Source organism: Pleurodeles waltl, chromosome 1_1 (genome assembly GCF_031143425.1).
Source record: "Pleurodeles waltl isolate 20211129_DDA chromosome 1_1, aPleWal1.hap1.20221129, whole genome shotgun sequence".
NCBI lineage: Eukaryota > Metazoa > Chordata > Amphibia > Caudata > Salamandridae > Pleurodeles > Pleurodeles waltl.
This window is the reverse complement of record NC_090436.1, coordinates 787694661-787711053: the sequence shown is the minus strand read 5'-3', so window position 1 is coordinate 787711053 and position 16393 is coordinate 787694661. Positions and strand designations below refer to the sequence as shown.

Genomic DNA, 16393 nt, shown 5'->3' with positions numbered 1-16393 from the left:
CGTAACTCCAACAGATTGATATGAAACACCTGTTCCTCTGGAGACCAAAGCCCTTTGATCTCCAGATCCCCCAGATGAGCTCCCCATCCTAGGGTGGAAGCATCCGTTATGACCGTGGCCACTGGTGGCGACTGCGCGAACAGCTTTCCCTGTGAAAGATTGTTGCCCGCAATCCACCACTTCAATTCCACAGCAGCATCTCTGGAGATCTTGACAGTACCTTCTAAATCTCCCTTGTGTTGAGACCACTGCCTTCGGAGGCACCACTGAAGAGCCCTCATGTGCCAGCGAGCATGCGTGACCAACAGAATGCAGGAGGCGAACAGACCGAGCAGACGAAGGACCTTGAGGACTGGAACTACCGCTCCATTTCGAAACATTGGAACCAATTCCTGAATATCTTGAATCCGCTGAGGCGGAGGAAAGGCTCGACTCAATGTTGTATCCAGTACTGCCCCTATGAACAGGAGGCGATGAGAGGGCTCCAGGTGAGATTTGGGCACGTTCACCGAAAAGCCCAGGTCGAACAACAACTGGGTTGTTGACTGCAGATGATGCGACACAAGCTCCGGGGACTTGGCTTTGATCAACCAGTCGTCCAAGTAAGGGAATACTGCTATCCCCTTCCTTCTGAGCTCCGCCGCAACCACTGACATCACCTTTGTGAAGACTCGAGGTGCTGAAGTAAGACCAAACGGGAGGACCGCAAACTGATAGTGCTGCGACCCTACCACAAACCGGAGATACTTCCTGTGCGACTTGAGTATCGGGATATGAAAGTAAGCATCCTGCAAGTCGACAGACACCATCCAATCTTCCTTGTTCAACGCCAAAAGCACCTGTGCTAGGGTCAGCATCTTGAACTTTTCCTGTTTGAGGAACCAATTCAAGATCCTCAGATCCAGGATTGGTCTCAACTGACCATCCTTTTTGGGAATCAGGAAGTATCTTGAGTAACAACCTCGACCCTTTTCCTGCTCTGCGACCAACTCTACCGCGCCCTTTGAAAGGAGGACTTGAACCTCCTGTTCTAGCAACAGGAGGTGTTCTTCTGAACAATAAGATGGGCGGGGCGGGATGAGGGGCGGGAACTCCCGAAAGGGAAGGGCGTAGCCTTTCCCCACAATGCCGAGAACCCAAGTGTCCGTTGTGATAGACTTCCACTTGTGGAGAAAATGCTGTAATCTTCCCCCTACAGGAGAGGAGTGAGTGGGAAACGGTGGAAGCCTAAGGCTGCTTCCCCTGCTGCACCCCTCCAGAGGACGAGGAAGAGGCAGAGTGCTGTTGAGAGGCTCCTCTGGTACGGACCCCACCCCTACCCCTCCCTCTAAATGACCTATAGGGGAGGGAAGAGGCGGGTTGCTGGAACCTCCCCCGAAAGGAAGAGGAAGAAGAGCCACGCCCAAATCCCCGAAACCTCCTGAAAAATCTAGAAGAGGCAGAGGAAGAAGGAGCTTGCAGTCCTAACGATTTGGCTGTGGCTCTGCTCTCCTTAAATCGTTCCAAGGCCGAATCTGCCTTGGCTCCAAACAGTCTGTCCCCATCAAACGGGAGGTCCAGCAGGGTCGACTGCACATCCGCAGAAAACCCTGAGTTTCGGAGCCAGGCCTGTCTTCTTGCCACCACAGCCGTGCCCATCGCCCTGGCCACCGAGTCGGTCGTGTCCAGCCCAGACTGGATAATCTGGGTCGCGGCAGCCTGGGCGTCCGAGACCACATCCAAGAGACCCTGGGGGAGCTCCGTAAATGAAGACGAAATATCATCCATCAGAGCATGGATGTACCTCCCCAGAATGCACGTTGCGTTGGTGGCCTTCAACGCCAAACTGCATGACGAAAATATTTTCTTGGACTGCGCATCCAGTTTCTTGGAGTCTCTGTCTCCAGGCACCGTCGGGAAGGAACCAGGCGCTGACTTTGAGGAACAGGAGGCTTGCACCACCAAGCTCTCCGGCGTAGGGTGTCTAGAGAGAAAGCCAGGGTCAGATGGTGCAGCTCGATACCTCCTGGCCACAGCCCTATGAACGGCCGAGGAAGACACCGGCTTCTTCCACACCTCCAACACCGGATCCAGCAAAGCCTCATTAAATGGCAAGAGAGGCTCAGCTGCAGCAGAGGCCGGATGCAATACCTCTGTCAGCAAATTCTGCTTCGCCTCTGCCACCGGCAAAGGCAGGTCCAAAAAGCTCGCTGCCTTCCTCACCACAGCATGAAAGGAAGCAGCCTCCTCCGTATATTCCCCTGGAGATGAAAGGTCCCACTCAGGGGAAGTGTCCAGCCCACTGGCTGTATCCAGACCATGTAGTCCGTCTCCAGAGTCCTCAATCTCTCCCTCCTCTAAGACTCGCTGGTACTCCTGCTCTTCTAAAAGACGGAGAGCACGCCTCCTCGAATGAAGTCTCTCCTCGATACGCGGAGTCGACATGGCCTCCGCCGACGTCGAAGAACGGCGCCGATCTCCAGAAGCATCTGACGCCGCGTCCGGCGCCACAGGCAGCTTCGGCGCCGAGGCAGGAGCCGGAGGACGAGGTCTTGGAGCCGATGGACCAACCGGAGTCACAGGGCAAAATCCTGACTTTGACGGAAGGGCAACCTCCGGGGCCGAAACATCCGAAGCCACCGGAGCGGCCACCGACACCGGCGCCGAGCCCACATTCCCAAAAGGGAGAAAGGGCATAAAGGGTGCCGGCCGAAGAGGCGCAGGATCACCCAACGAAAAGGCCAAGGGCCCCGAAGGACCAGCCGGAGCAGCTCCTGGAGCCATCTGCTGAAAGATGGTATACATCGCATTAAGAAACGCGGTACTATCGGCTCCAGGAGTGGGAAAAGCCGGATACTGGGGTGCCTGGATCGAGGGTGACCCCGACGCCGGCCTCGACGTCTGTGACGCCGGAGAAAACACAAGAGGCTGCACCACCTCAATCACCGACGCCTGACCAGGCGAAGTCGGTGACGCCGGAGAGGGCAACGGCGTCGATGGATGCGGCGTGACCGTGGGGCTGACCTCCCAAGTCCTCCGACGCCGAGCCGAAGGTGACCTCGAACGAGACTCCTTGCTGGAATGACGTCGTGAGTCTCTACGGCGCCGGGAGTCTCGATGACGCCGGTGAGACCTTGGCGAAGAAGACTTCTTATGATGTTTCTCCTTCTTCTTTGACTTTGCCATGAATAACTTGGCCTCACGCTCTTTGAGGGCCTTCGGATTCATGTGTTGACATGAATCGCAAGTCGAGACGTCGTGGTCGGAGCTCAAACACCATAGACAGTCGGAGTGAGGATCTGTAACTGACATCTTGCCCCCACACTCTCGACAGGGCTTGAAACCCGACTTCCTCTGAGACATTATTACCGCAGAGAAGACTACGCAGCAGACAATACACTGTAACCACGAAGGTAACAGTAGCTCCCTCGAAGATAACCGTTTCGAATGCACGGAAAAAAGGGAACTGTCATCGGCACGTCGGCGAGGACCTCTTATTGCCTGTATGACGTCAGACGGCGTCGCGTGGGCTAGAGTGACGTCCTCGTCGACGTGCAGAGACTAGTAAGAAGATTTCCGTCGAATGCTGGCGCCATGGGAGTATTCATTAGGTGAGGAATCCACAGGTAGTTGTATCCATCAGAAAAAAGGTGTTACAACTTTCAGCAGGAAAGAAGCACCTATTCTGAGAACCAGTTTGTCTGGAAAAAAAGTAGTGTATGGAGGGTGGAGAGTGTCTGCAGCTTGCTAACCCCCCTGCAATGGCCACTAGAAAGGTAGTTTTAATGGTCAAATGTCCCAGGGGGCAGTTGTGCATATACTGGAAGGGTGAACACATCAAGAGTGCATTCAAGTTGCATTAGGCATGATGATGGGTTTTGAAGGGAAGATGCGTTGGAGTCCTTTTTGAAAATGGGTCACAACTGGTGGCTTCAACAGAGAAGGCTGGTCCAGCAACCTCAAGAAAGGTGATATTGCCAAAAGATAGTGTTTATCTGTGCCCAAAGCCCTGTCGGGCTAGCAACAGAACTAATACCAGCACCTTAGATAAAGATGCAGAAAGGGGATCAACATTTTTTGGTGACACACCAAGCTACAAATGGCAGATGGCCAATGGCAGGTGTTTACTGTCTTTGGTGAGGAATGCCTGGCTAACAGAACAATATCACAGACTTCAAGAAGGGAGCTCAATGCGTGTCAGTTGCCATCGCTCAATTTCCATGCATGAAGGCAGTGTGCACAGATTCAGGTGCAGGACCCCGTCCTGCTGCTGTGACAAGAAATCCTCCCAAAAAGGACTGATGGTCATGCTCAGGAATTTGGGATTCTATATTCTAGGTGCCCACCCCGGAGCTACAAGAATGACTTAGGCACAGCCATTCCTGATCTTCTTGAGAACTTCAGGCAGGAGTATTGATGGAAAGGCATTCAGAAGGCTGTAAATCCATTTGAGGCGAAATGCATCTCAGAGCGAGAACCATCTATGAAACTTCCAGATGCAGAAATGTATACAACAGATGAGATTTAACAAAGGTTCTCCCCAGTTTGTCTGCCCTAGTATTCTGCGATCCCACTGATTGTTGTACGACAAGGAAAATATCCTTATGTCCCAGCCATGTCGAGCGATACAGGGCATCTTAACATGCGGTCCATGACCCCACCTGACCCTGCTTGTTGCAATACCACACGGAGACGATGTTGTCAGTGACCACCTGAACCAGCCATGTCTTCATGGAAGTAAGAAAATATTTTAATGCCAGTCAAATTGCTCTCAACTCCAACAGGTTTATTTGAATCCGAGACTCTGCTGAAGATCAGAGTCTTCCAGATGGCCACCCAAATCCAGGGGTGACGCATCTGTCACCACTGTAAGGTCAGGGGGAAGGGAGGTTTTTTTTTTTCGCTGTGCCAATCGCAGTTCATCAGCCATCACTGCAGATCTTTTGCAGTTCCCTCCAATATCTGGGTCAGGCCGGAGAGATTTCCCTGAAGAACGAGTTACTTACCTTCGGTAACGACTTTTCTGGTGGATACATTAGCTACCTGTGGATTCCTCACCTAATGAATACTCCCATTGCGCCAGCATTCAACCGAATTCTTCTTCCTAGCTTCTGCACGTCGACGAGGACGTCACAATTGCCCACGCGACGCCGTCTGACGTCATACAGGCAATAAGAGGTCCTCGCCGACGTGCCGACGTCAGTACCAACATTTTTTACGTGCCTGAGAATAATAGGCCATTGAGATAAAAGAACAAATAGCAATATTTAATGATATTCCAAATAAATACATCATCCTAAGAACTTAATTCATCCTTTTTCTTTCTCTTTTTTTTATTAAAAACAAATGAATAAATATATGAACATTATATATACATATAAACATATATACAAAATATATACAAGTCCTCTAAACCAAGAGGAGCACACCCAAGAACAACTTGGTTAGACCAGACAGGCAACGGGGAGGCGGGTGGTACCGTGAGGAATCCACAGGTAGCTAATGTATCCACCAGAAAAGTCGTTACCGAAGGTAAGTAACTCGTTCTTCTGATGGATACAACTACCTGTGGATTCCTCACCTAATGAATAGAGTCCCAAAGCAGTACCGCACTCGGTGGTGGGTGCCTGAATGGTCAAACCAAGAAATCCTGCAGCACCGACCGTGCAAAATGGCCATCCCTTCTGACCTCAGAGTCCAAGCAGTAGTGCTTCGCAAAAGTGTGAAGGGATGACCAAGTTGCGGCCTTGCAGATGTCAACCACAGGAACACCTCTAGCCAAGGCCGAAGAGGCTGACTTAGCTCTGGTGGAATGAGCTCTTATACCATCAGGAGGTTCTTTCTTTGCTAACGAGTAACACATTTTAATGCAAAGAACAACCCACCTGGAGAGTGTTCTCTTGTGGACTGCCTTTCCTCTCCTCTTTCCCACGTACCCAATGAAGAGCTGATCCTCCAGCCTGAAATCCTTTGTTCTATCCATATAAAAGCTTAGCGCCCTCCTAGGATCTAAGCGGTGAAGTCTCTCTTCTTCCTTTGAAGGATGAGGCGGAGGATAAAACGTGGAAAGAGTAATCGTTTGGGCCATTTGAAAGGGTGAAACAACCTTCGGTAGGAAAGCAGCCTTGGTCCTCAACACCGCCTTATCCCCATAAAAAGATGTATAAGGGGGCTTCACAGATAGAGCTTGCAACTCACTCACCCTCCTTGCAGAAGTAATTGCAAGCAGAAAAAACGTCTTTAGGACCAATAATCTTATGGGGCAAGAGTGCATGGGCTCAAAAGGGGACCCCATAAGGAAAGTTAGAACCAAGTTTAAATCCCATTGAGGCATAACAAAAGGGGTAGGAGGGAATTTATTAACAAGACCTTTCAAGAATCTAAGTACTATAGGGGATTTGAACAAAGAAGGCTGGTCTGGAAGGCAAAGAAAGGCTGAAAGGGCAGACAAGTACCCCTTAACCGTAGCCACTGCACAACCCTTCTGTGCTAGAGACAATGCAAAAGATAAAACATCTGACAAGTGAGCACGTAAGGGATCAATCTGCCTCTCTCCACACCAAACCACAAATTTAGACCACCTATTAGCATAGATAGATTTAGTGGAGTGTCGCCTGGCCGCTAAGATAACATCCACTACATCAGGCAGGAGAGAGAAAGAACTCAGGTTGCCCCGTTCGATCTCCAGGCATGAAGGTGCAGGCTCTGGAGGTGGGGGTGTAAAACCTGCCCCTGCGACTGCGAGAGGAGGTCTGCCCTGAGAGGGAGACGGAGCGGAGGGCACAGAGAGAGTTGGAGAATGTCCGTGTACCATACCCTCCTTGGCCAATCCGGAGCTATTAAGATGACTTGGGCCCGGTCTTGGCATATTTTCCTCATAACTCGAGGAATCAAAGGTATGGGGGGAAACGCGTAAAGCAACTGGTCGCACCAGGTCATCTGAAACGCGTCCCCCAATGCCCCTTGTTCCGGATACTGGAGGCTGCAGAATAACGGGCAGTGCGAGTTCTCCCGAGTGGCAAACAGATCTATCCGAGGAAACCCCCACATCTGGAAGATTAGACGGACTTGATCCGGATGGAGGCGCCACTCGTGATCGGCCGAGAAATGGCGACTGAGACTGTCCGCACGTACGTTCAAGACTCCGGCCAGATGATTTGCTACCAAGCAAATCTGATGGTCCTTTGCCCAGGATCATAGCCGAAGAGCTTCTCTGCAGAGAAGGTACGACCCTACCCCTCCCTGTTTGTTTATATACCACATCGCGGTAGTATTGTCCGTCAGGACCTGAACTGACTGACCGCGAAGGGATGGGAGGAAGGCCTTGAGACCCAGACGTACAGCCCGTAACTCCAACAGATTTATATGAAACATCTGTTCTACTGGAGACCAAAGACCTTTGATCTCCAGGTCCCCCAGATGAGCTCCCCACCCTAGAGTGGAAGCATCCGTTATTACTGTGTCCACAGGTGGAGGTTGCGAGAACGGCCTTCCTCAGGGAAGATTGCCGTCCGCAATCCACCATTTCAAATCCGTGGCAGCATCTCTGGAGATCCTCACAGAGCCTTCGAGATCTCCTTTGTGTTGAGACCACTGCCTTCGGAGGCACCACTGAAGAGCCCTCATGTGCCAGCGAGCATGTGTGACCAACAGTATGCAAGAAGCAAACAGACCAAGCAGACATAGGACCTTGAGGACCGGAATAACCGCTCCAATTCGAAACATTGGAACCAATGCCTGAATGTCCTGAATCCGCTGAGGCGGAGGAAAGGCTTGATTCAATGTTGTATCCAATACTGCCCCTAAGAACAGGAGGCGCTGTGAGGGCTCTAGGTGAGATTTGGGCACGTTCACCGAAAAACCCAGGTCGAACAACAACTGAGTGGTCGACTGAAGGTGATGCAACACGAGCTCCGGAGACTTGGCTTTGATAAACCAGTCGTCCAGATAAGGAAATACTGCTATCCCCTTCCTTCTGAGCTCCGCTGCAACCACCGACATCACCTTCGTGAAGACTCGAGGTGCCGAAGTAAGACAAAATGGGAGGACCGCAAACTGATAGTGCTGCGACCCCACCACAAACCGGAGATACTTCCTGTGCGACTTGAGTATCGGGATATGAAAGTAAGCATCCTGCAAGTCGACAGACACCATCCAATCTCCATTGTTCAGCGCCAAAAGCACCTGAGCTAGGGTCAGCATCTTGAACTTTTCATGTTTGAGGAACCAATTCAAGATCCTCAGGTCCAGGATTGGCCTCAACCGACCATCCTTCCTGGGAATCAGGAAGTATCTTGAGTAACAACCTTGACCCCTTTCCTGCTCTGGAACCAACTCCACCGCGCCCTTTGAAAGGAGGACTTGAACCTCTTGTTCTAGTAACAGGAGGTGTTCTTCTGAACAGTAGGAAGGACGGGGCGGGATGGGGGGCAGAAACTCCTGAAAGGGTAGGGTATAGCCTTTTCCCACAATGCTGGTAACCCAGGAGTCTGATGTTATGACCACCCACTTGTGGAGAAAATCCAGTAACCTCCCCCCTACAGGAGTGGAGTGAGAAGGAATTGGCGGAAGCCTAAGGCTGCTTCCCATGCTGCACCCCTCCAGAGGATGAGGAAGAGGCAGAGTGCTGCTGAGTGGCTCCCCTGGTACGGACCCTACCCCTCCCTCTAAAGGATCTATAGGAGAGAGCAGAGGTGGGTTGTTGGAATTTTCCTCGAAAGGAGGAGGAGGAACCACGACCAAATCCTCAAAACCTCCTAAAAAATCTGGAGAAAGTAGAAGAAGTGGCTTGCAAGCCCAAAGACTTGGCAGTGGCCCTACTGTCCTTGAACCTTTCTAAAGCCGAATCCGCCTTGGCGCCAAAAAGCTTGTCACCATCAAAAGGAAGGTCCAATAATGTCGATTGCACATCCGAGGAAATTCCAGAGCTACGAAGCCAGGCCTGCCTCCTCGTAGCCACAGCAGCGCCCATTGCTCTAGCAACCGAGTCAGATGTATCCAACCCAGATTGAATAACCTGGGTTGCAGCTGCCTGAGCATCAGAGACCAGGCTTAATAATTCCTGAGGAACCTCTGTGTGCGTTGATTTAATCTCGTCCATCAGGGCGTAAATATATCTTCCTAAGATGCAAGTAGCATTGGTGGACTTCAACGCCATGCTACATGACGAGAACATTTTCTTGGATGACATGTCCATCTTCTTAGAGTCTCTGTCCGAGGGTACAGTTGGAAATGACCCAGGAGCAGATCGAGCTGAGCATGAAGCCTGGACCACTAGGCTTTCAGGTGTTGGATGCCTGGAAAGAAAGCCTGGGTCAGCCGGTGCAACCCGATACCTCCGAGCCACAGATCTATTGACGGCTGAAGAAGACACCGGCTTCTTCCAGACTTCCATAATGGGATCCAGTAGAGCTTCGTTGAAAGGCAAAGTTGGCTCTGCAGATGTAGAGGCAGGGTGCAATACCTCCGTCAAGATGTTCTGCTTGGCTTCCGTCACAGGCAAAGGGAGGTCCAGAAAGTCAGCCGCCTTTCTAATGACAGCATGAAAAGAGGCTGCCTCCTCCGTGTACTCCCCGGGTGATGACAAGTCCCATTCAGGGGAGGTATCTAGACCACTGGCAGTGTCAAGTCCATGGAGACCCTCACGAGAGTCCTCAATCTCCCCTTCCTCCAAAGCTTGTCTCCGGTACTCCTGTTCTTCCAGGAGGCGAAGAGCCAGCCTCCTCGAATGCAGCCTCTCCTCTATCCTCGGCGTCGACATGGCGTCAGCGGACATCGAAGATTGACGCCGATCCTCGGATCCGTCAGATGCCGGGTCTAAAGGCACCATGGTTTTCTTTGGCGCCGAACATGGAGCCGGACGGAGAGAAGACTGTCTTGGAGTCGGAGGAGGTCTAGTCGGCGTCGCTGGCTGAGACGTCAAAGCCACAGGAGCCAAAGTCGTAGGAGCCGAAGCCACAGGAGCCGAAGCTACCGGAGTCGATACCGGCGCCGATCCCACATTTCCCAGGGAAAGAAAGGGCATAAAGGGTGCCGGTCGAAGTGGAGCCGGAGCACCCATGTTGAAGGCCAAAGGGCCTGAAGGACCAGCCGGTCCACCACCTGGAGCCATCTGTTGGAAGATGGAAAACATCGCATTCAGAAATGCAGTACTATCGGCTCCAGGGGCTGGGAAAGCCGGGTACTGAGGTGCCTGGTTAGAAGGCGACATCGACGCCGGTCTCGACGTCTGCATAGACAGAGAAAACACCTGAGGCTGCGGAACCTCAAACACTGAAGGAGGATGAACCGATGACATGGGTGAATTCGGTGAAGCCGGAGAAGGTAACGGCGTCGTTGGCTGGGGAGAGACCGTGGGACTGACTTCCCAAGTCGAGTTGATGGTGACCTCGACCGAGACCTCTCCCTGCTCGACTGGCGCCGAGATTCTCGACGACGCCGGGAGTCTCGATGACGCCGATGAGACTTCGGTGACGATGATTTTCGGTGACGTCTCTTCTCCTTCTTTTTCGATTTCTCAAGAAAAAGCTTGGCCTCACGTTCTTTCAGGGCCTTAGGATTCATATGTTGACAAGAATCGCACTTATCAACATCATGGTCGGAACTAAGACACCACAAGCAGTCAGAATGTGGGTCCGTTACCGACATTTTGCCACCACACTCACGGCAGGGCTTGAATCCTAACTTTCTTTGTGACATTGTAATGTCTCAAAGTAAAAATAGCCAAAAACACACTGTAACTGTCGATACAGCAACAGTAGCTCCCTCGAACATAACCGTTTCGAATGGCACGGAAAAAAGGGAACTGACGTCGGCACGTCGGCGAGGACCTCTTATTGCCTGTATGACGTCAGACGGCGTCGCGTGGGCAATTGTGACTTCCTCGTCGACGTGCAGAAGCTAGGAAGAAGATTTCCGTTGAATGCTGGCGCAATGGGAGTATTCATTAGGTGAGGAATCAACAGGTAGTTGTATCCATCAGAAACTATGCCCACTGGGACTTCAGGTCCCACTGCAGAGCCCACATATGCCAGTGGGCACGTGTCACCAGCAGAATGCAGGAGGCCACGAGGCCCAGCAACCTCCGAGCCATACTCAACGAACTCCAGGACAGAGGTTGAAACATCAGAATCATAGACTGAATATCCTGGACTCGCAGTTCCGGGGGATAGGCCCGAAACTGCACAGATTCTAGAATGGCTCACATTAAAAAGGAGCGTCTGAGAAGGAGTCAGGTGTGACTTTGGCATGTAGACAGTGAACCCAAGCGAGTGCAGGAGGTCCACCATAGTCTGAAGGTGGAAAATTACTGCCTGCAGGAATCCCACCTTCAACAGACAGTTGTTGAGGTAGGGGAAGACTGTAATCCTCAACCTCTGCAGATGGGTTGTGACAACTGCATGATGGCCCGAGAGGTGTGAACACCCGAGAGGCACTGGCAAGGGCAAAGGGCAGCACAGCAAACTGAAAGTGCTCATGGCTGACCAGGAACTGCAGGCAGGACTGGGATGTGAAAATAGGTGTCCTGCAACCCCAATACTACCATCCAGGGTCCATGGCAGGCAGGACCTGAGCCAAGATGAGCATCTTTAGTTTCTCATTCTTCAGGAAAAAGTTGAGAAGGTGCAGGTCTAATACATGGTGGAGGTTTATGTCTTTTCTGGGCACTAGAAAGAAGTAGGAGTAGCAACCATGATCTACTTATGATGCCGGCACCCTTTCAATGGCTCCTTTGATCAAAGGAGTCTGTACTTCATGATGGAGCAGGAAGGGACGTTCCTCCGTCAGCCGCTCTGGGGATATTGGAATAGGCAGCAGGGTTTCTGTAAATGGAATGGTGTAACACTGCTGAACAATTTGGAGCACCCATCTGTCCGATGCTATGGGCTGCCAGCGGGGCAGGTGGTGCTAGATCCTGCTGTTGACTTCTTGCCTTTGTTGGTGTGAGGGAAAATTATAAGGGCTTGGAGGCTGCGGCTGCCGGTGGAGTGGGGGACTGGATTGACCTATGGCCTTGGTTTCCATGAGGCCACAAAAGGACTGGGAAGCCTGTTGGCCTTGGTGGCTGGGCAGGAATGGATGCACTTGGTGGCCCCTACTATAGCCATAAAAGGGGCGAAAGGCAGAGTAGTGCTGGAGTGGGGCTGTGGAGAGATCCAACAACCGGGCAGTGGTCATTCTTTTCTTAAAGTGTTCGAGTGTTGAATCTTCCTTATAGCCGATGAGGCAGATGCCATCAAAGGGCAAGTCCATAGGGGATGCCTGGACATCCCCTGAAAAGCCAGTAGATCTCAGCCAGGCATGGATGGCGTCTGAGTGCTACTGATGACCCAATCATTCTAGCTATGGAGTTGGTTGTATTTAGTCCACAGCATATAGTGAACTTAGATGCATCTGTGCCATTGAAAACAGCCTAAGTCAAGATTGCTTGGGCCTCCTCCGCGACCATAAGCAGCACTTGCACAATTGATCCCAAACTGTGTGGGTGAATCGGCCCCAGAGGCACACGGTGTTTCCCAACTGCAGTGCAAAGCGGATGGAATAAAACATCCTCTTGCCAAAGGTATTCTAATTCTTGGTTTCACTTTCCAGAAGTATGGTAAGGAATGCACCTGTGTTGACTTTAGAGGTGGAAGCCTGGAAAATAGGCACTGGAAGATGGGATGCTGGATGAGGAAAGTTAGGTCCACAGAAACAGGGTGACGGCAATTGCCCTATGCACAGGAGCCTCTGTGCAAGGTGTGGCCTATGTCCTGAGCAGGACATCTGTGAGGGCTTTGTCAAAAGGGAGAAGAGGTTCTGTGGAGTAACTCCCGGCTCAAGCACCTCTGTCAAGACATTTGTCTTAACTGCAACCAAGGGCAATGTAAGGTCCAGGACCTCAATCACCCTCCTCATTAACATGGCAAAGGAAGCCCCTTCCACTGTAGCCACACTAAGAGGAGAGATTAAGCCAGTGCCCAAGAAGTATCCAAACTACTGGCCTCTGCCAGTTTCTCGTACCTATTATCTTTGCGTCTTCCAAATGGTTATGGTAGCCAAAAGGATCCCCAAATGCCCCCAATCGTACTACTCAAAGGGCCTGCGGAAAATAGTGGGCCATAGCTCCAAACACAGGTTATTAATTAAGGGATATCCCTAAGTACATTGGGAGGCAAGCTCAAAAAACGTTCGACAGGAGGTCCAAAAAACAGAGTGAAGTAGCTCCCACCGGATCTGCGCTGAAGGAGCAGAAAGAAAAGAACTGATGCCAGTACACTGGGTGGGGCCTGTATAGGCACCGTGCACGCCACTCCTGGCACGGATCCAATCAACGCCACATTCCAGTGCACAGAGATATCGGGAGAACATTTTTTAATCCAGTCTGACACCTGGGGAATATGTTAAGGTAAGGGATCTGCAGCTAGAAGTCTCTATCAGATAAGTTCCACAATTTACAGTGCATCAGATCTGCATTGTGTAGGTCCTGATTCATGGTTCTTTTCAACAAATTAAAGCAAAAGTAATCAACTTGACCTATTCCAAAACATTAACTCGGAACACAGCTTTGCGAGTCATGCATCATTAAGGGTCTAGCAAAATAAAATATTTTATTTGGGTTTATTTTCTTCCTTTAGTGTTTGGCTTGAATTCATTTTCTTAAAAAACTTTCTGAACTAGGAAGTAAGTTTTCCAAAAAAAAGTATACAGGGAAAAAACAGCGAATACATAAACTAAAACCATCATCCATAGAAGTTGAACGTCAGAAGGGGCCTCTGAAATGCCGCACCCTTCAGTTGTATACAATCACGGTTGCACGGGAATGAAATGAAATGCCTACAGTGGCCACCCACATTATGAAAAGCCCTATGATTAAAGGAAGTTCTTTGCTTGAGTATCTTGCCAGCACAGTCTGCCCGATGCTGTAATTTATATTTGAAGTCTTTTTATAATCTGTTACATATGTTGCGGCAAGTCTTCCTACACTATTCAAGAGGCAAACCGCTGAAAATGAACAGCAGGCTATTTTTTACTTGAAAATTGTATTCTTTTAAAACTTCACTTTCAATTACACAGATTTCGATGTCCAGTGATGCTAGCCACTGCAATGAAAACAGGAACCCCACTTGATAACGAACTACTGATTCGTTTAGCCTCCTTTCCCTGGTCGCTTGCTTGCCTAATGAGCCAAGTCATAAAAGTGGAGTCTTAAAAAGGCTGAAACACTGTAAGCTGCAGTCTGTCTAAACATGCACCAGGAGCGCAGTAAAAGATTGCAAATGGGTCTGTCACTTTGTTAAGAGATTACACAAATTGAAAATTACTGATAAACTCATTGATTTACTATTTGTTTATTTTAGTTCTCTCCATAACTATTAAAACATTCTTGTAAACAAGCAAAAAAACATAATTTGCTCTTTGAACACAAAGGGGGTGTAGAAAATGGTCTATATACTAGTCTATATAAATACACGTCATTTTGTTTGTAGTAATAAACGCCCTTTGTAAACCTCTTCAACGAAAAGTGCTTGGGAAATAAATGGTACTCTGGGATGATATGCAGACTACTCCCAATCAAAGTGACCTATATCAAAGGATGTCCTGTGCACACCACGCGGGAGGTAACATCGCCTTGGACGTCTGCTCATAAAGTAAGCACATGTTTTTAAACTAGATTGAAATGGGCCTGGGCACTGTTCAACTTCAGGTTCATAATGAAGCAACTATGACCACACTGTGCGCTTAGTCCTTCTGTAATAAATTGCATGGTGGAATTATATCACGTGCTTCAACTCAGAATCGGGACTTAATAAGCATGCACTGGTGAGCATCTCTCTCGTGGCATAGTAAGAGTTGTAATTTTTTTAAAATTATTTCAAGGTTTAAATCGAGTATAAGGGACTGTTGACTCCGGCCCCAATTTGAATTTTTTTAAGTGGTGATTCAGACGCGAAACTGTTGAGATTTGCTTCTGAGAAACAGGTGAATGTGGCTTCCTCTTAATTTAAGTGTGCAAGGCAAGTGTCAAAGACCAGCACACTGGCTTTGCCATCCCGGCCATTTCTTCTTTGTCCCAATAGATTCCTCTGGGTTTTTGCACTGTCTCAGCGCTTGTGGGCAGTTAATCCCTAAAGTCCTCTGAAACTGCAAATCTGGTGTCTCTCAGGCCTTCCACTAGGCTGCCCTAATAATGGGGTGAACATCCATTGGTCTCCCCTCGGTAGTTTCAATAAAGTACGCCCCACTTATCCTCTCTGTACAAGCTCCAGGTGGTGGCTGCTAATTAATATTTTCTGGGTGCCTAAGTGTACCATTTGCACATTTCTATATTTCCAAAAGAGCATACTCAAAATCAAGCCCACTGTAATGCTCTCTCTTTTTATGCTAGGTAGCTAAGCCTAGTATGTCGCATGTATAAACCAACATCCAAACAACAAAAAGAGGTGCATAAAATAATAACGTGTATTTCAAGTCATCTTTAATTTGTAGTATTCGATTACAAAACAACTTGTGTTTTGTTATGAGAGATCACTTCTTCAGGGCCAAAATACCATTGTTCAGATCCTAACAAGTAAAAAAAATGGATCTGGCATACTGCTTTACAGACCCCCCTTCATTTGGACATGCAGACCTTTTGTAAATGTGAATGAACAGGGGAAGGGTGTATGGCAATATGCATATCACATTTTGACATGCTCTGGCCCTGAAGAAGCAATCTCCCATCGCAAAAACACATGTTGACCAGGAGTTTTCTTGTGAGTGAAAACAAAGTAAATAAGACTTGAAATACACTTTCCACATTTATGCCTCTCGTTTGGTTGTTTGTAAGGTAGTTGATGAGTGCTGCCTACAGCGGACCACCCCATCCATCAGTTCTTCACTGTTCTCCATTATTAGATGGTCTGTCTTGGAGGGAATCCACATAGTTTCCATCACAGCATCCAGTTCAAAGGTGGACCTTGGGCTCTGAATCAGAGGTCCCTGCTTTGCTTTCTGGGAAAGGATATTCCCAGACACATGTATGAGGAAAGAGTACTGTACCAGCTTGATTGTCTGCACATCAGAAATGAAATAATGCACTGGACATTTATTAGTAATGGGCTTCTTCCAAGCTGCTAAGCGTTGGAAATATAAGCTGAAGTAGTCCTACGACTCACTGAACATTTTTTTTAACTTGAATCTATTGGGACCCTGCTGCTGAAGGTGGTTTCAAAAGTGTGGAGTCAGTCTGCTACCCATTTCCTCCTGGTCAGAACTAAGCCCAAAGCAAGCCCAAGGTAAAGCTCTGCTATCTTGCCCTGCATGGAAGTTCTAAGCCAGCCAAGGAGACTTGAGAGTACCTTATTCCTTTGTGCTCTCACTGCCCTCAACATGAGATCAAAGGCACGCTGGAGAAAGAATCAACATCGGTGACCGGTGTTGTTCATGAACACTT

The 16393-nt window shown here is 49.4% G+C and overlaps 1 protein-coding gene across 2 annotated transcripts in view; it reads right to left on the bottom strand.

Annotated features, from left to right (window-relative positions):
• The window catches only part of FANCC (FA complementation group C), a 1679603-nt gene that overhangs the window by 1214247 nt on the left and 448963 nt on the right, over positions 1-16393 (bottom strand). The gene's annotated exons all lie outside the window — the stretch shown is intronic.